Consider the following 21,321-nt stretch of genomic DNA (forward strand, 5'->3'; position numbering starts at 1 on the left):
GGCCGAAACCGTCCGCCGAGTTGGCCAGCAGGAGGGGACGGGGACTTACGTACCGTTTGGTTGCGGTTGTTAACCGGCCACGGGTGTTTTGGCCGGTTCCTACACCGAATCCAAAAGGAGTCCACCGCTCGATGTCACCACTGCCCGGTGCTGGAGGACATAGTGCAACACATGCTGGCCTTGTGCGATGCATGGAACCAGTAGCGCCGTGTCCTCGCCTGGGCGGTGGGCTGCGCTTGGGATAACCTGTCGCTCCCGCGCATAATGGAAGCCAGGTGCGGTAGCGAGGTGTGGTCGGCGGCGGTCTCCTTCGCGAAGGACGTCATGTGCCGCAAGGAGGTCGTCAAGTGGGTGCGTCGCCCTGGCACCCGTCGCAGGTAGCGACGGGGAGGGCGGCGCTCCTCCGGTTTAGACAGCGGGCTCAAGGTGGCGCCGGTCGAGGAACCGCCCTCGGGGGTTACCTCGACCGCCTCGGACCCGCCTTCGTCCATAAAGGGGGAGGGCGACAGGCCTAGAGTCTGTCCCCCCGCGCGACGGTAGGGGTGGGAAAGGGGAGTGGGTATCCCGATTGGGAATGGACCCAACTCCTCGTCCCCCACGACTAACGAGCGGGGCAAGGAGAGAAGGCGGGTGTCCCCTCTCTCCACTTACTGGACCAGGAGGCTAACCTGACCGGGAAACCGGTCGGGGCGCCGTGCCCTCTCCCAAAAGGGGGGGCGGCACATGGGCGAAGGGAGTAGAATGTAAGTAGGTATGGCCCGCCACTACCACCTACGCCGGAGGGTTGAGTGGAGGGGGAATGTTTTGGCGGGTCTTTTCTTTTGTTCACGATGGGGAAATCCTCATGGATATCCTCGCCCCTTGTGGAAGGCGAGGGTTATGCACTCTTAGCAGCTAAAACCCTACCGGGACGCCTTTTCTCAGGGTCGGCTGAGACGGCCGTAAGAACCACGCCAGTACTGGGTTTCCGACCGTTCTGACCCTACGGCCCGATTGGGCCCTCCGCCTGGCACCGCACGGCTGAACTAAGCCTGGTCGTGTTTTTACGGGACTTACCTACCCACAGAGAAAAACTGATTTTTGACATATGCAAATTATGGGCGGAACTAGTAATTAGTGGAAATTTGAATCAGCTGACTAAAAATAGGCATAATCTAAATATCAAATTTTTATTATTCACTTTGGGAGTTGGCGATTTTTACTCTTGGTCAGCTGGTTAATTTGCATATTACATTTTTGGAAAAATCTAGACACTGATGAGACTCGAACTTGGGTCCTCAGACTCTTGAGAGTTAAGCGTCTTACCTACTACGCTACTGCTACTCTTTGGTAGAAACTGTTTTCACAGCATACATATACGAAGAGAGAGAATGTGTGTATGTGTGCATGTGTGTGATTTGTGGCACGTGCAAGAAGTTCTAGAAAAAACCCTGTAAAGCCCTGCCGGATTCGAACCTGAGACCGCTGGCTCTTGAGTCATACGTCTTAGTCCTGGTCTACAATAGTTGATTTAAGTATTAAGCTATAAGAAATTAACCAATTACAGTTGAATGTGAGGAAAATAATCGAGTGTTGTTGGTTAATTTCTTATAGCTTAAAGCTTAAATCACCTATTGTAGACCAAGGCTTATACACTACGCTACTGCTATACCCTGATGGAAACTAGTTATATTGCTTACATACGGAAAGTATCGACGTCACACGTGAAAAATTTTGGAAAATTTTAGGTCCTATGGGACTCGAACTCCGCGGCCCCTGCTCTTGAGTCGCATGAGCGTGTGCGTGCATGTTCGAACAGACGGCGATAATTTCAAAGACAAAAGAACCCTGCGATTGTTGGAAGACAATATCTCCGGTCAATGTCTACGTGAATATTTTTACCTGTGAGGATCCCCCGCTTTCGAATTTGAAAAGTTTACGAAGGGGTTTGTTATTTCGAACTAGAAAATTACAGAGAAGAGAGAAAAGGTAAAGAGAAAAGAATGCACAAAATTATTTTATAGAATAAATTCACATCTCATTTTTGAAGTCACGATGCAGTATTCGTTATAATTTCTCGTATAATTTCATTTAAATGAATCGAGGTTAATTCATAGAATACAATATTAAAGTGAGTCTAAAAATGGCAAATGTTTTATTTGTCGCTGCACGTTTTGCTCGATTTCTCGATATTTAGCAGCGAACGTTTATTAGATATCACTTTTGTATAATCCTGCTAGTATGCTTATGCCTGAAAGGGTTTTGCTCGATTTCTCGATATTTAACAGCAAGTGTCTATTTCACGAAGTCTTCTCGAAAAAGGTCTATAGCTGCTTATATTGTTCAAAATAATATGTACAAAAGAGCACCGGGGGAAGGGAGGGGGGATGAGGAAGAGAGATATCCCTCTAATTGTGAGTATAAGTTTCGCGTTTTATTTAGTTTAGTCTGCGCCTTCATGGAGTACGTCGCCGCGTCCGCAGCTACTAATTTCGGTTTCGCCGATCGAGATAACGCTTTCAAGAGGCACATTATACGCGAAACTGCGAGTTGAAGCGAGGTGAGATTTTTATATCTCAGCAATGGCTGAACCGATTGAGGTTTTTTTAATCCCAATCGATTCGGCCTTCAAAAATAGGAAGAAAAGTGTTCTTGTACTTTTTGTGTACGTTGTCTCTAAGTGGAGATATTTTAAGATAAAGTTTGAATCATGGAAAATTACGATTCAGTAAGAAAGTAAGAAAGAAACGTTAGACCGCCGAGGAGAGAGGATTTGTGCTTCTCATTTTTCCGACACCAGGGGCGCTACGAGAGCGCTGAATAGTAGTATACATACATAACCCATTTCTTCCCAATGTTGCGTATACGCAACACGAAATTTATATAATTAATTATCAGTAATTTTTTTTTTTCACGAAGTGTTAGATTAATTGTGAAATAAGTTCATTTTGACTGCATTTTGTGAAGTTAAACTTCGTGTTGCATATACGCAACATTGGGAAGAAATGGTGGGTTAAGTATGCAACATCGGTGCATCGTCATCAGTGGGATATACCTTAGTGATTGATTAGGATTTTTTTTATTAAACATCAGTGATTGATTAAGAATATATACATATATTAAGCACGCAATATCAGTGCATCATCATCATCAGTGGGATACATTAGTGATTGATTAGGATATTTTTTGATTAAACATCAATGATTGATTAAGAAGTAAGTATGATTATTAACAAAAATGATTATTAACAAAAACATGCAAGGAAGTTTACGAATTTGCGCAGAAAGAAGCTTCGGACATTCCTACTATAGAAAATCTCAAGGACTTCACACCGCCGCGAAAAAAGAAGAAAGCATCGGTTGTGGTCTATGCATTGCCGGAAAATACAACTTAAGAAGGACTCGGGTATGTTAAATTTTATACTATCCCCTCATCTTATTTGCCTCTAATTCATACGTTTCATTTGAATGAATAGGTGCTAATCACGTGCACAATTTTGCACCTTGTGATCATCCCGGCTGTCAGTGTGATAATTCATGCCCATGTATACAAGCACAAAACTTCTGCGAGAAGTTTTATCAGTGCAGCAGCGAATGCCAGAACAGATTTCCTGAGTGTAGGTGCAAAGCGCAATGCAATACAAATCAGTGTCCTTGTTATCTGGCTGTCAGAGAATGTGATCCGGATCTTTGCCAAACATATGGTGCAGATCATTTCCAAATCAATTCTAAATCTTGCAAAAATGTCAGCGTGCAACGTGGTCTTTATAAGTTTCGAAAAATTTAATTTATTAGAGTGAAAATCAATATAATCTTAATGAGTAGAATTTTTTATTTGAAATATACTTTATACAATTTGAAATATCAGCAGCGAAGAATGAATTCATCTAGGAATATTGCAGCGAAATTATCAGTCAAGACGAAGCTGACAGGGGAAAAGTATATGATAAATATATGTGTAGTTTCCTTTTTAATCTTAACAGTAGTAAGTCGAGATAGATATAGTGGTTAATTAAATGTTGAAAAATAACAAAACTTAAAAGTTTCTAGTCGGTTTCAGATTTTGTTATAGATGCGACACGGAAAGGAAATAAAATAAAGTTCGCTAATCACTCGATAAATCCAAATTGTTATGCAAAAGTGATGATGGTGAACGGTGATCATGGAATAGGCATTTCTGCTAAGAGAACGATTCAACCTGGTGAAGAATTATTTTTTGACTATAGGTATGTTGCTGTAATGTTTTGTCTAATTTATTAATTGCAAACAATTAAAATCATGCGATAATTTTCAGATATGGACCAACGGAACAATTAAAATTCGTCGGTATCGAGCGAGAAATGGAGTTTCTTTAATATATGTATACAGAGTGCACGATTTATCTGAAGACATTGCAATATCTCGAGAACTATGCATTGGATAAAAAAAAGTGGTTAATGAAAGTTGTTAGTCTCGAAGGGGGACATCCAATGATACCAAACTCGACCTCCCACCTCACCCTCTGGGGGTGGGGGTTGGGGGCAACTTTGAAATCTTAAATGGAAACCCCCATTTTTTATTACAGATACGGATTCTACGCCACAAAATACGTAAATTTTGTTCGAAACTTTTTTTTTGATTCGTGATAGATGGCGCTGTAATCGCAAAAAATTATATTTTCCATAATTCTCCAGAAATGATCATTGGATTGTGAAATAAAAAATACCTGTTCAATATTTTTAAAGAACATTATAAAAGTTATTCCCCCCCATCCTCTCGGGGTAGGGTGGGTGGTAACGTTCAAATCTCAAATGGGAACCCGAATCGAAGAGGGAACTGCTCGACGCGCCACTGTGGGTGTATGGCGAACTACGGCTTATTATAAAAGGCAGTGCAATGCTATCTATCACGAATGAAAAAAATTGTTTCAATAAAAATTTCACGTACAATCTAATTCTGCAATGAAAAATGTGGGTCCCCATTTGAGATTTGAACGTTATTACCCACCCTACCCCGAGAGAATGGGGGGGGGAATAACTTTTATTATGTTCTTTAAAAATATTGAACAGGTATTTTTTATTTCTCAATCCAATGATCATTTCTGGAGAATTGCGGAAAATATAATTTTTTGCGATTATAGCGCCATCTATCACGAATAAAAAAAAAGTTTCGGACAAAATTTACAAAATTATTTTGTGGCGTAGAATCCGTATCTGCAATAAAAAATGGGGGTTTCCATTTAAGATTTCAAAGTTGCCCCCAACCCCCACCCCCAGGGGGTGGGGTGGAGGTCGAGTTTGGCATCATTGGATGTCCCCCTTCGAGACTAACAACTTTCATTAACCACTTTTTTTTATCCAATGTATATGCATAGTTCTCGAGATATTTCAATGTCTTCAGATAAATCGTGCACCCTGTATATATTATATGGACTTTTACACGTATAAATGGTGCATCAAGCGAATACATACAGCTGAAATATTAGAAAGGAAATAAGCACTGCCTGATTTGTATGCCTCTCTATTTTTAATTAAATTTTACATTTTCATTTGTCGGTCCAATTTTGCAAAATTGTAGTAATAGAGATTTTTTGCACATGTAGATAAAGGAACTTTTTGAAATATGTTCAAGTTTTTATGGACATCTCGAAACATAAAAATATCAAAGTAAAAATATACGTATACATGTTGTGAATAAATAAAATGATTTCAAATAACATCGATTTGAATATATCTCAAAAAGTTCCAACTATATTTCGCCTTGATACCATTTGATATTTACTTTGTTGTACATTTGATCGTAATGAATTTTTTACAATTATGTAAAACGCGAACTTATAATGATCGATATGATATAATTTAATTTTAGTGTGATGATACTTAACTACTGAGTTTATTAAGATTCGAGAGTACATATTCAACTCCTGCCCCTAATCATGACTCGATATATTTACAAAAGAAAATTTCGACTCAGTAATAGGATAAAAAAAATGTCGGACGCAAAGGAGTGGAGCTATGCGTGCATCGCTACGAGAGCGCTGAAGAAGAACATAGCAGCGAATACGATATGTATTTATAAATAATGTATTTATAATAAATATATATAATATAATAATAAATAATAAAATAATGATTTTTATTAGAAAAAGAGAGAATGAGAAGATCAGAGAATGAGAGAGGGAGAGCGAGAAAGCGTGAGAGGGTCTAGGAGTGAGAGAAAGTGTGAGAGTGAGATAAAATGAGTGAGAATGGCAGAGAATGGGAGAGAATGGAAGAGAATGAGAGATAATGAGAGTGAGAGAGAATGGAAGAGTGAGAGAGCTTGAGAGAGTTTGGGAGTGAAAAAAAGTGTGAGAGAGAGAAAATGAGAGAGAATGACAGAATGGGCGAGCATAGGAGAGAATGAGAGAGAATGAAAGAAAATGAGAGTATGGGAGAGAATGAGAGAGGGTGAGAGAGAGAGAGAGAGAGAGAGAGAGAGAGAGAGAGAGAGAGAGGAGAGAGAGAGAGAGAGAGAGAGAGAGAGAAGAGAGAGAGAGAGAGAGAGGAGAGAGAGAGAGAGAGAGAGAGAGAGAGAGAGAGAGAGAGAGAGAGAGAGAGAGAGAGAGAGAGAGAGAGAGAGAGAGAGAGAGTGAGAGAGAGAGAGAGAGTGAGAGAGCGTGAGAGAATTTTGGGAGTGAGAGAAAGTGTGAGAGTGAGAGAGTGAAAGAATGAAAGAGAATGAAAAAGAGCTAAAGAGAGTGGAAGAGAGTGAGAGAGAGAGAAAGTGAGAGAGTATATATTAATATATATTGGTATGTATTGTATATACGTACATACCAATATAGGTACGTATGTACATAGTACGTATGTATCTATTAAGTTTATATAGTATTATAATAAATTATAAACCTTCACTATAGAATATACATATCGAATGTGTATATATTCTACATATTTTGATATTTTTTTATTCAAAGATGTTATTCTTATTATAATTGACGAAATGTCAATGATATCTAATTTGACTTTAAAAAACTATATCGAACTAAAACTTGATTAATGCATGACAGCATTTTTATTATAATAAAATGTTCTTGTAAATACTCTTTATATTACAAGTAAAATTTATATAAAACTCACCTTTTTAAACAAAAAACTAAAAAAGGCGCCAAGTACAAGCGCTATGTGTACATGACATAAGTTTTTAGTAAGTAAAACTTATAACTATAATAAAAGTAAAACGTATAACTATAATAAAACTTATAACTATAATAAAACTCTACAACATTATTCTACTGTACAAAAGAAGTGATATATGATATTAGAGAGTAGCGCCAACTGAGAAAACTAATACATATTGGCATAAATTTTTACAAGTAATTACATGTAAAATTACATGTAAAATTTACTGTCCTAACAACTAAAGTATCAGTAGCAGGATAGTTATATGGTATGTAGATATATAATATATATTATATTATACAAAAGAAGTGATATATTAAAACAGTACCGCCAACTGAGAAATCGTATACTTAATATTTTTAGAAATCTCAAATTCAAATTATTTCCTTCTTTTAAGATATATATTATGTACATAACATAAGTTTTTACAAGTAAAAATTACAAATTCAAATTATTTCCTCTCTTTAAGATATATATTATGTATATACATAACATAAGTTTTTACAAGTAAAAATGATATCGCGTTATAAAAATTCAACACGTTTATTAATAGTGTCCAATATTTAAAAAAGATATCTTTTTAAAGGTTATTATTATTCAAGAAACTTCAGGGAAACCTAACTACAAAAGATGACAATAATATAAATTTTTACATAATTTATCATTATTTATTAGAACACTGAGTTATATGATACTATTTACTGGGTTGTCACGGTTATTATTATTTTATTATTAGCAATAACAGCAATGCAAGTAACGCGCGTTAACTTATTAACTTTATATTAAATTAAAAACAAAAAAATTTAATCCAAACATATTGGTGAGTGCAAAAGTTCGTGCGGAGTTTCAATAGATGGAGTTATAAGCGTCGTAAAGTGTTGTCATTAATACTTCCATCTACATATTATATAACGTTGGAAAGGTGACGTCTTCAGCTGTTATTAAAAAAAAAATCATTTGTTTTCATACAAACTGCTTCGAGAAATATCACTTTAAAAATGAGTATCGACAAGGTGCATTTACGGCATGTTATGCTTTACGAGTTTCGGAAGGGAATAAACGTTGCCGCAGCCGTAAAAAACATTCAGGATGTTTATCAGGATGAAGCACCAGCTAAACGAACTGTGGAAAATGGTTTGCTAAATTTCGGCGCGGAGAATTTAACCTTGAAGACGAGCCACGCTCTGGTCGACCTTCTGACATTGATGACGATGTTTTGCGTACTTTAATGCTCAATAATCCGCGAATTTCAACAGAAGAAGTTGCTACAGCACTAAACGTTGACCGATCAACCGCTTTTCGGCGTTTAAAAAAGATGGAATTCGATTTGAAGCTCGATATATGGGTGCCCCATTTGCTGACCGAGAAGAACAAAATCAAGCGAATTTCTGCAGCCGTTTCTTTACTCGGGCGGCTCAATAAGAGTCGTTTTTGGATCGACTAGTGACGGGCGATGAGAAATGGGTCCTCTACAACAATGTTCAGCGCAAACGGACATGGAAACAATCAGATGAGCATGGTGACGCAATGCCAAAGGCCAGTTTGCACCCGATGAAGGTGATGCTCTCTGTTTGATGGGATTGCAAGGGCATAATCTATTTCGAGCTTCTCCCCACTGGCGAAACGATTGATTCGGACAAGTACTGTCGCCAATTAACCAATCTGAATCGAGAAATAAAAGAGAAACGTCCGATTTTGTCAAATCGCAAGGGAGTCGTCTTTCATCACGACAACGCCAGACCATACGTTTCGAAAAAGACGCTGCGCAAACTGAAGAGCCTGAAATGGGATGTCTTAACGCATCCACCGTATTCTCCTGATATCGCACCATCTGACTATCACTTGTTCCGGTCATTGCAAAATTATTGAAATGGAAAAAACTTTGACTCTTTGGAGGCCTTAAAAAACGGCGTCTCTTCGTTCTTCGAATCTAAACCGCGCAGTTTTTATGATCGAGGCATCCGTATGCTGCCAGAACGTTGGGAAAAGATTATAGAAAACGATGGAGAATATATCATTGATTGAATAAAGATTTTTGTTTGCCTAATCACTGTGTGACTTTTACTCACAAACTCCGCACGAACTTTTGCACTCACCCAATACAAAGAATTGAAAAGAAATTATGAAGATTCACCAAAAATAAAAAAACCCTTGGCGCACCCGGGTTATTAAGCTGCATTAAAACTCATACTTCTGTAGCTGGCAATAAAATTGTTAATATGACCCGGGCGCGCCAAGGGTTTTTTTTATTTTTGGTGAATTGTCATAATTTTTTTTCAATTCCTTGTATGTTTAGATTAAATTTTTTTGTTTTTAATTTAATATAAAGTTAATAAGTTAACACGCGTTACTTGCATTGCTGTTATTGTTAATAATAAAATAATAATAACCGTGACAACCCAGTAAATAGTATCATATAACTCAGTGTTCTAATAAATAATGATAAATTTTGTAAAAATTTATATTATTGTCATCTTTTGTAGTTAGGCTTCCCTAAAGTTTCTTGAATAATAATAACCTTCAAAAAGATATCTTTTTTAAATATTGGACACTCTTAATCAACGTGTTAAATTTTTATAACGCGATATCATTTTTACTTGTAAAAACTTATGTTATGTACAAATAATAATAACCTTTAAAATGATATCTTTTTTAAATATTAGACACTATTAATAAACGTGTTAAATTTTTATAACACGATATCATTTTTACTTGTAAAAACTTATGTTATGTATATACATAATATATATCTTAAAGAGAGAAAATAATTTGAATTTGTAATTTTTACTTGTAAAAACTTATTTTATGTACATAATATATATCTTGAAAAAAGGAAATAATTTGAATTTGAAATTTTTAAAAATATTATGTATACGATTTCTCAGTTGGCGGTACTGCTTTAATATATCACTTCTTTTGTATATTATATTTACTTAGAAAGGAGAGATAAACCTCTGTATTGATAACATTCAATTTCTGAAAGCGTTTCTTTGGGGATTGAATGTATTGGGTCTATGCATAATTCCGTAGCGAAATTCCGACAGATGTCGTTCGCAGTTGTTTTTCCGCTCGCACATGTGTCAAACATATGAAGTGTCGTACATTAAGTGAAACCTGAAATTTGTGCCGACATTTCAAGAAAATATTCATCCAGATCTGTTACGTATACGAAGTTTAATTATGTTTTAAACATGGAAGGAAAAGCGTGTCTTTTCGGTGTATTTCGCTTTTTTATTTCCGAAAAGGCAAAAACGTGTCGCAAACTTACAAAAAGATATGTGCTATATACGGAGAGAATGTCATAAGCGAAAGTATGTGTCGGAAGTGGTTTGCGAAATTTCGTTGCGGAAATTTTGATTTCCAAAATGCTTCTCACTCTGGTCGGCCAGTCACTACTGATGTCGATCAAATCAAGGCTTTAATCGACTACGACCGGCATTTGACGACAACAGAAATCGAACATAACTTCAACATTGACCAATCAACTATTTCGAGACATTTACGGAAGCTTAGGATGGTAAACAAGCTTGATGATTGGGTGCCTCACGAACTGAGCGAAAAGAATTTAATGGGCCGAATTCAGCTTGCGATTTGCTGCTCAAATGTCATCAAAACGAACCATCTTTAAAGCGGATGATCACTGGCGATGAAAAGTGGATTGTCTACAACAGTGTCAGTCGAAAAAAAACATGGTCGAAGCGCGGGGATGCTGTCCAAATGGTCGCAATGGCTGGATGGCACCCGAAGAAGGTCATGCTCTGCATCTGGTGAAATTGAAAAGGAATCATCATCTATTATGAGCTGCTGCCAACAAAACGGTTGATTCGATCAAGTACTGCTCACAACAGATCAAATTAAAGCAAGCAATATATCAGAAGCGGCCCAAATTGGCGGACAGAAAGAGCGTTGTGTTCCACCGAGACAACGCTAGACCACACATTTCTCTGATGACCCGGCAAAAGTTATTGCGGCTTGGGTGGGATGTTTTGATGCACCCACCGTATAGACCGGACCTTGCACCTTTAGACTATCACTTGTTCCGAGTGCTAGAAAACAATTTGAATAAAGAAACCTTCAATTCCCTGGACGTCTTCAAAAACCACTTAGATGACTTCTTTGCCCAAAGATCTCAGGACTTCTATGAAAGAGGGATAATGAAGTTTGTGGAGAGATGGCAGGAAGTCATTGAACAGAATGAAACATATTTAATTCATTAAAATCACTTTTTTTGTTAATATTGTGCATTTTGTTAGTATTGTGTATATATAATTAATTTTGCTAATATTGTACATTTAAAATTTATTCGATTTTCGCTACGGAATTATGCACAGACCCTATACTTGGCCCCTTTTTACGTATGTGAGGGCTATTTTTCGAAAAAGGCCTATAGCTGCTTATCTTGCTTAAAATAATATATACAAAAGCTGTATCGCTTTTACATTTTCTTAGGATAGAGAGATAAACCTCTATAACGATAACGCTCAGTTTCTAAAACCGCTTCTTTAAGGGAGGTTGAATATATCTCGTTCGCCGCTACATGAGTGGGAAAAATTTTTCGTTAAATTTACACTAAAAGAAACGTTAGGTTCTTTACTAAAAGGAGCCTACCGATAATTTTTTCCACTTTTACTTTACGAAGATATAGTTTGGAGAAAATTTTTTAAAAAATGGGAGAAATAGGGAAGGAAAAAACTACCGAAGACACAGTCTTTCGCCTATTCGATCACTTCCCCGCAGCAGACACGTACTGTGTTCTGTGTTTGAGTGATATCGAGAAAAGTGTTGAGAAGATGTCGCTAATTGAAATTATGCGCTAATTGAAACTATGCGCTAATTGAAACTATGTATTATCGTGGCGTCGACTATAAATCCTCTCATCGAACGCGAGAGGTATTTGCGCGAACTCGTGGATAATAACGATGTGTAATTATTTAACGAGTGTAATTATTTAACGTTTTATAGTTTCGCGGCCTCATGCAGTAGTACTCTAATGGGAATGATATTTGCATGTGGACATTTTAAAAGTGATCAACGACTTTGCGAAATCGTTGTAGATATTGTGGAAGCCAGAAGATTGTTCGGAGTAAATTTTTTTCTTTTTTTTTCTTCTTTTTGTTAACGGTAGGGAAATCAATCATGGACACCACCCTGGAAGAAGTCGGTGGTTATGCCGGACTATTATCGCCTAAAACCCCATCGAAGTGCCTTCTGAAGTCCTCCTCGACATGGTGCTACCTTGTCGTGGTGAGAAGGCACAGGCGATCCGTAAATCCATCGGGGTAGTACCTCCGGTCCAATCGGAGGGAGGGTCGGATGGGGAGGATCGCTTGCTAAGAGCACCTCAGGTTCAGGGTTGGGTGGGTTTTCAGGGAGGGGGGGGGGTCTGAGGTGGGAAGGGCGGTGGACGTCAGGGGCCAGGGTGTTTCGGCATTCTGGTACGGGGGATCCAGACGAACCCCGGCGTACCTAACCTAACCTATTATACCGTAACCCTAGGTCATGTCTCTGGAGCCTGGAGTCCTGCCTTAACCGGCTGGACCGAGAGGCGGGACCTCTATAAAAAACCACGTAATCCTACGGTGGGGAATTCCATGCCTAGGGGATGAATGGCAGATGCGTGACCTTTCACAAGTGGACCCCTTCTCTTTTTTTATAACGCAGAGGAAATCCATCATGGGTACCCCCGCCCCATGGGAGGGGCAGGGGGTTTTGTGAAACTCTTACTCACTAAAACCCCTGCAGAATGTCTACCAGTCGGACCGAGTTGGGGGGAGTCAGGGGAACTGCACCAACATTCCCTCCCCGACTCCCCGGCCCCAGGGCTCGTTGTCGAGCCCCACGCCCAAGTGCCGTGCCCCCTTCTCCCAGAAGAAAAAGATATAGGGCGCGGCGCCCCGATCGGTTAAGCCGACCGGGTTGGCCTTCCGGTAACTATTACGGGAGGGGGACACTCACCCCTCACTCCCCGCCCCTCCCCGTTAGAGTTTCCACTCCAGGGGGCGGAGGAGCGAGGCCCTTTCCCAGAGGGCCCCGCTCCCCCCTTTCCTACCTAAACCGACGCGCGGGGGAGCTCTGGTGGGGGATCTCACCCCCCTCCCGGCCTCCCTCCCCGCGCGTCCGCAGTCGGCCCCGAGGCGGCCGAGGGAGCAGCGGTCTCCGGATAACCGGTCGTCGCCGCCTCACCTCGGCCGGCGCCACCTCGGGGCCGCTGTCACCTCCCGGGGAGCGCCGCCTTCCACCCCTCCACCTCCCGCGGTTGAGGTCTGGCCTGCGCCCCCACTCGGCGGCCTCCTTCTGGGATATAACATCCCTACAGAAGGAGGCCGCCGCCCCCATACTTCCTCGCTCCCGCACATGGCCCGAACCATGCGCGGGAGCGAGATGTCCTCCGCGTTACACCCCATGGCCCGGGCCAGGACTCGGCGCTCCTGGCTCCACGCCTCGCATTCCACGAGGATGTGCCGCGCCGAGTCCTCCGGCTCCGGGCAATGATGGCACTCGGTGGTGTTCTCCTTCCCGATTCGGTGCAGGTACCTCCCGAAGCATCCATGCCCGGTCAGCACCTGCACCATGTGGAAGGAGAGTCCGCGTCCCCTCCTGTCTACCATTTCTGGGAGACAGGGGCAGACAGCCTCGGCCGTTTGGCGACCGAATCCTCGCGGGTCGGCCAGCTCGGCCGACCACTTGTCGAGGATCCGGTCACCGGCCTGGATCTTAAGGGCCCTCAGGTCCCTGGCCGATGGCCCTTCCCCCCTTTCGCGGAGCTCCTTCATACGCCAGTATAGGAGATACCTCTCCTCGGCCAGGAGTTCCACTGGGGGGAACCGGCCAGGGAGGCCGCCGCTATGTGGAAGACCGTCGCGTACGCCCGGATCGCCCTTACCAGCACCGGCCGCGTGGCCTGCCGGAGCAGGTTCCGATTGCGGACGGTGGCCAGGAGTCGGGGCGCCCATATAGGGCGACCGAGAGTACGACTCCCACATAAAGTCGGTGTGCCCACCATCCAGGCCCCCCTTGGGTCCGCATGAGACCGGCCAGTGCCGTGCCTACTTTGCGGACCCGAGGGGCTAGGCGCCTGAAATGGGGCCCAAAATCCTACCGGCTGTCCAGCATCAAGCCCAGATATTTCATCGTGGACTCGACGCAGACGCGGACACCGTCCACCAGGACCCGGGCCCTTCGCGGCCTCCCCTGACCCCGGCCATGAAAGAGCATAGCCTGGGTCTTCTGGGGGGCCACTTTGAGCCCGAGGTCACTGATGGTCTCCACCACCGAGTGCAGAGCGGCTTCCACCCGGAGGTGAGCCTCCCCCCAATCCTTCCTCTCGGCTAGCATCAGCGTGTCATCTGCATAACACACCACGTGGTAGCCGGGAGGAGGGGGGTTCGCAGCACCTGGTCGAACGTGATGTTCCACAAGAGGGGGCCCAACACGGACCCCTGCGGAACACCGCACTCCATTTGCCGCCAGCCTTCGACTCCGCCTCTTCCCGTGTTGGCGAGATCTCTGTCTCTGAAATAGGCCGCTAGGATGCGCCGGTGATAGGCGGGAACACCGTGGTATTCCAGCGCCAGTCCTATCTCCGGCCAGGGCAGGGTGTTGAACGTGTTGGTGATATTGAGCGATACCGCCAGCTACACCCCGCCCCCTTCCTCCACGACGGTACGACCCGGGCATGCTGGAGAGCGTCCAGCGTCGATCGTCCGGGCCTGAACCCGTACTGGTTGTCGTGGAGGTCCGGCCCTTCCAGGGACAAGTGCCGGACGAGGCGGTCCGCAATAATGCGTTCCAGCATTTTGCCCGCCTCGTCCAGTAGGCAAATCGGCCTGTAGACCGACGGCCCAACGGGTACTTTACTCTCCTTGGGGAGGAGGACCAACTTGGCCCTCCACCACTCTTGGGGGAAGACTCCCTCTCTGAGGCACCCTTCTAATGCCTCCCGCGTGGCGGCGGATAGGTTTCCGTCGCCAGGGGCGAGAGCCCAGGCGCGGCCAGGAATCCCGTCGGGGACGGGGGCTTTGCCTTTGGCCCCGAGCCTCTTCCTGGCCCTGGTGAACTCCTCCGGCAAGACCCCTAGGTCCTCGTCCCAGTCCCCGTCCTGAAGATCAGGAACGGGGATCTTGGGGGGCCCCCCTCCGCCCTCGGAAAGAGGGTGTCGAGGAGCCCACTGGGGTCCCGGGGATCCATGGACTCCGTTGGTGAGGGCGCCCACGGACGTATCTTGCCGACCGTCCGCTTGTACGGGCGCCGCCACGGGTCCTCGTCCAGGGAGTCCACCAGATGCTCCCAGGCTCTCTCCTTGGCCTCGACGATGGCGGCCTTGAGGGCTTTCCTCGCACGGATATAACTCTCGCGTGCCCCCGCGGCGTCCCCGCCTCTGCGCCGGGCCCGGGTAAGCTCTCGCCTGGCCTGGACATAGGAGTCGCGGAGTTCCGCGAGCTCCCGCGTCCACCAGTACGCAGCCCGACGCCGGCGGGGATGGGACTGGGGCATCGCAGTGTCGCAAGCCGACACCACGATGCCCATTGCCTCCTTGGCCATCTCCAGAGGGGGCAGGGGGTCCCGTATACCTGGCTCATGGTCCATATGCCAGGTTGCCGCGAGGATGGCCGCCTGAAACCTATTCGCATCAAGTTGACCGAGGGCCCATCTCTTGGGGAGTGGAAGGTCCCCCTCCCCTGGGCGGCGGTCCAACCTCCGGTGGGAGGTGGGGAGTCGGAGGGTCCAAGCGACATATCTGTGACCAGACAGTGACTCCCTCTCCTTCTCCACCACCCACCCCCGGAATAACCGCGCGGCCGAGGGGGAGGCCCACGTCAAGTTAATGACCGACTCGCCTCCCCCATCTGGCCGCACATATGTGCTGGTGGACCCCGTGTTAATCAACACGAGGCCCAGCCCCGCCACCCAATCGACCACAGCCTCGCCCCGAGGGTCCCTTTGCCAGGAACCGCAACCCCACTCCTCCGAGTGGGCGTTGAAGTCCGCGGTGACAATTGTGGATCGGGGGTGGCACTGCTGTACCACCTCCCCGACCCTGTCCAGGACCCTCATTATGCGGGCGGACTCACCTAGGCCTTCTTTATTGTAGCGGCGGTGTAAGCACACTCCCACTACCGTAATGGGCTCACAGTCAACAGCCACAAACGAGCGCCTCTTCCCCCTGATTTTACAGGGGGGTGGCGCCCGCTGCGGGTCTGGCCACCAAGGCCACAAAGCCGCTGTCCAGCCAGTTATGATTACCGACTGGAACTTGGTGCGGCTCTGTGGCCAATCCTTCTTTTCTCTCAGGAGGGGAAATGCCTGACGCACACCCTGGGGCCCATGCAGGGGTGATCCCAGGGTAGTGTGGGGCTTGCACCCACTAAAACCCCCCCGGCCCACATGCGCGCCGCTACGCCATACTCAGGTGGGAGAGCCGCATCTCTCCCTACCTATCCCCGCCCCCCGGGTCAAACAGATGACGACAATCATCGTCATCCGGACCCGAATAAGAAACCCCCCCCCAGGACAACGACGATGACGACGAGGACCACGACGACGACGAAGACAACGATGATGACGAGACGAACGAGTGACGACGATGACGACGACGACGACGACGACGACGAACAAACGACGACGACGACGACGACGACGAAGACGACGACGACGAATCCGACACCCCGGACAACGACGACGATAAGGAAGACGAGGACAAAGGCACGGAGCCGGGGGAGGGAGCGGACCTACTCCGGTCCCCCGATTGGGAGGAAGAAGAGAGGGAAGAGCCCACAACCCAACGGTCGCTGGCCCCCTCTCGGGCCCTCTCCGCGTTCTCCTTTGATCCGACCACTGTCGCCGACTGTGGCGGCGAACCGCAACATGGCCGACCAGACCCGGCGGGAGCGGAGGCTCTCGCGCACGACCGCCGTCAGGGACAAATCCCCACCCACCTCCCTCACCAACTCCTCACGTTGCACCCTCCACGCCACGCAGTGCTGCAGGGTGTGCTGCGCGTAATCGCGCTCATCCCCGCAGTGAAAACACCGCGGGGATGGCTACTTCCCGATCTTGTGTAAAAATTCTGCGAAAACCCCGTGGCCCGTCAACAGCTGCGTAGCGTGAAAAGATAGGCCGCCACGATGCGGACGATCCAGCCAGAGATTGAACTCTGGCAGGATCGCGTCACGGACACGAACACTCGGCAGTCCCGGGCCCCGAAGCTGCAGAAGCCACTGCTGGCGGACCAGCAGCTCCTCCGCAGTCCGCGACCGCCTCGGACGTCCACATCCCGTACGGACGAAAGTCGCGAGCACTCTCGTACATCCGACGACGAGACGCCGCCAGGATCTCAACGGGCGGCATCCGAGCCAGGAGGGTCGCAGCCACGTAGGACACCATCTTGTACCCGGACACCACCCTGATGGCGATTCGGCGTTATATCCGCCTCAGGTTCAACTGGGCTCGCTGAGTTGCAGCAAAGGCCTCAACCCAAACCGGCGCCCCGTAGAGAACCACGGACATCATGACGGTTGCGTACAACCGTCGCCGGGCTTCCCCGGGGCCCCGTAAATTGGGCATCAGCCTGCCCAGGGCCCTTGCGACCGTCGCGACCTTCGTCCGTACGTACTCGAAGTGAGGCCTGAACGTCATACGACTGTCCAGGATCACCCCGAGATACTTCATGCGATCCCCCACCAACACGTAATCGCCCCCCACACGCACATGCACCTTCACCGGAGGGGCCCGCCCTCGGGCCCTACTCCCATGGAACATGGCTGCCACTGTCTTGTCCGCCGACCCTGAGACCGAGGCCGGCGATACTCCCCACCGTGAACTTCACCTGGATGGTGGCCAGGACCGAAGCCCTTTCCACGGAGGGGCCCGCAGCCAGAATCAAGGTGTCATCCGCGTAGCATACATGTGGTTTTGTGGAATGTGGTTTATGACCTCGCACCCAGGCTCGAGACGAGCACTGAGCACGCGGTCATAAACCACATTCCACAAAAGGGGACCGAGCACCGACCCCTGGGGGACGCCCGCCACCACGTCGCGAGACCTTACACCCCCGCCGCGAACCGGATACTCTACCGTCCTGTTGGACAGATAGGACCCGGCCACGCGCCGGAGATAAAAGGGAAAACCCTTGTCCCTTAACGCACACAACATGTGCGACCGCGGCACCGAGTTGAACGCGTTTACCACGTCCAAGCCGACTGCCACGGCCGCACTCCCGCCCGACACCGCATGCGACACGTAGTCACGGACCCGAAGGAGGGCGTCCACCCTCGTCCTACCCGTCCGAAACCCGTATTGGGAATCGGACAGGGAGGCCGCCGGATGGTCCGCCATCCAACGCTCCATCCGCCCCACAAACACCCTCTCAAAGATCTTGCCGATCTCATTGAGGAGGCAGATGGGGCGGGCTCGGAGCGGTCCGGCCAGTTCCGCCCCCCCCTTCGGGATCAAGACGAGCCTATCACGTCTCCATTCAGAGGGAATATGCCCTCCGCGAGGCACCTGCGAGGCACGAGAACATATCCGTGATTACCTTGAGAAAGGCCGGAGGGACCTTTCTCCATACCCCGGCGGGCACACCATCCGGCCCAAGGGCCGGGTTACCACCCCTTCCCTTCCCGATTATCGCCTCGAGCACCTCCCTGGTCGCACGACCAGACGGGGTCCCAGGCCTCGCCAGACAAAGGCTCGTCCCAATCCCGATCAGGGGGCCGCGTAAAGAGGGAATCTAGCAATAAAGCTAGTTCTTCCTCCTCGAGGGTCTCCGTGAGGGCTGGCGACGATCGCCGAAGCCGTTTTAAAACGAGCTTGAACGGCACCCCCCACGGATCCTCCTCAACCGACCGAACCAGGTCCTCCCAGGCGCGGACCTTCTCCGCCTTAATGGCTTTGCGAAGGTTCCGCTTGGCTCGACGAAACACAACACCACACTCGCACAAGACGCACACACCCCTACGCCGACACCTAGTACAGCTACGTCGGGCCCGCAGGCAGGCCCGACGCAGCTGCGCGATCTCCTCTGTCCACCAATGGGCGGCAGAACGCACGCGCCTACCACCACCACTCCCGAACCGGGACCTGGGGGCCGAGTCGTCGCAGGCACGGACCATGGCCTGCGACACCCAGCCCGCCAGCCCCTCGGCAGATGCCACCTGGGCCTCCCCTGGACCAAACGCGCATCGCTTCTCCAGAGAGGAGATCAATTCATCCGGGCGGAACTTGGAGAAGTGCCAACGGGGGTAAATCCGACCAGGACTCCCCCGTCTCGCCCCAACCCTCCCCCGGATGTCAATAGAAAACGTTATACAACGGTGGTCTGAGAGGGTTTCCCTCTCTCGGACCCTCCACTGCGCAACCCTGCCTGCCAGTCCAGGAGAAGCCCAGGTCAGATCCACCACCGATGTTCCCTGCGGCCGCACGCAGGCACCAGCACCTCCCACATTCAAGAGGCGGAGATCCAACTCAGCGGCCCATTCCAAGAGGATCTCCCCTCTACGGTTCTCCCGGCGGGGATCCCACAGCCATAACCTGGCGTTGAAATCCTCGCTAAGGAGAACCCCACACCCCCGAAGGCCGAAGAGCGCACCGCGGAGCCGGCCCAGCCGACCGAAGAAGGCCGCGATCCCCCCATTAGGTGGGAGGTAGACACTAACGGCATAAAAAGCACCACAGTCCGCGACAACGAAGTCCCTCCCCCGATCGACCAGCCGACAACCCCCCGGCAGGCCCCCCGGCCTCCAATGGAGCGCCGCGTTGCCAATCCCGCTTCCCAGCCATAGCTGAGAGTCGGGAATGGCCCAGGGCTCGGAAACCAGGCAGAGGGTGGCACCGAACTGGGCCGCCGTCTATACCAAGAGGTCCTGCGACGGTTGGGAATGGTTAACATTCCCCTGCAGTACCCTTATCTCCACGGCTGTCCAGACACAGAGGCCCCCCGAGCCGGCGCCTTCCCCAGCCCAACACCGAGCGCGGCACACCCAGCAGAGCCGAGGCGGTGATTACCTTCGCCGCCCCGCTCCGCACAAACAATGCACCACGATGGTGACGAACAAACTCGTGCAATGTGCCCCGGCCGCCCGCAGTTGAATCAGGCCCCGTCTCTATCGATGGCCTCCCGGCATGCGTCTCTCACGTAACGGTACCCCCAGCATTTAAAGCATCGCACTGGCCTCGTGCGCAGCAGCTCGATTCGCGCCGAGACCCAGCCAATCCTCATGCGACCCGCTTTGGCAAGCTTCAACGCCGCGACCATGGGGCATTGGACCCAGACAGACCCCAAGCCATTAAACCTCGGCCTAATAGGGCCCGTCCGGACCTCCGTTACCTCACATTCGCCGCCGATCGCAATAACCTCGGCGACCTCACCGAGAGTCACCGAGTCGTCCAAGTTGCTTAGGGGCAATTCGCCCTTCGCCATGGGCCGGGTTACCTTGGCTTTATCACCAAACACCGCACGCAAACGATCGGCCAACAAATCCGCTCTGGCGGGCCGTCGGGTCCAGGGATCTCCAGCAACCTCCCGCCGTTCGCCGCACGTTGAAAGTTAACGGTCTCGATGCCCAGTTCGGGCAGGGAGACCTCCTCCCGAGCCCTCAACAGTGCTTCCGCATATGAGAAGGCCTCCCCCGTACCCTTGATGGCCACAGCAGCCGTACGTGGAGGCCTGGGCTTGGCCCTGCCCCCTTTGGCCGGGGTACGGGCCTGCCGAGACCCCCTACCGTCAGACCTCAGCCTGATCCTAGCCGAAAGACGTTGAACGGGCCCCCTCCGCGCCGGAGTCGTAGGGTCCGTCCCATCCACGGACTCACCTGAAGTCAGACCCTCCAAGAGTGTCCTACGCTTACGCCGCATCCGCCGCTTCGCACTGCGTACGCCATTCCCCGCCCTCTCCCGTCCCTGGAGCAATGACAAGCGCCCCGGAGGGAACGATCTCCTCACTGAGGGGGGCCGCCGCGGACGGCGGAACCAGTTGTATGTCCTGGGTTATCCGCGGGAGCCTCCTTCCGCTCGCCGAAATTGCGGGGCCACGGTCCCCGCCCGACCTAATATCGCTGACACGTCACTCCCTCGAATCGCCGGGAGGCACCGAGTGTCCCCCCACCATAGGAGCGTCTCGTGTCCCGCGAGGGGCTGCTGCCCCACGCGGGACTACATCCCGCTGGGCACGCAATTCCCCCCCCACCGAAACATCGCAGGGGGAG

General features: G+C 48.6%; 1 pseudogene; it reads left to right on the forward strand.

Annotated features, from left to right (window-relative positions):
- The first annotated feature begins 264 nt into the window (after window positions 1-264).
- LOC112589231 (histone-lysine N-methyltransferase E(z)-like) lies at window positions 265-4,333 on the forward strand (annotated as a pseudogene).
- The last annotated feature ends 16,988 nt before the right edge of the window (window positions 4,334-21,321 follow it).

The sequence above is a fragment of the Harpegnathos saltator genome, unplaced genomic scaffold, assembly GCF_003227715.2.
Source record: "Harpegnathos saltator strain DR-91 unplaced genomic scaffold, Hsal_v8.6 scaffold436, whole genome shotgun sequence".
Classification (NCBI taxonomy): Eukaryota; Metazoa; Arthropoda; class Insecta; order Hymenoptera; family Formicidae; genus Harpegnathos; species Harpegnathos saltator.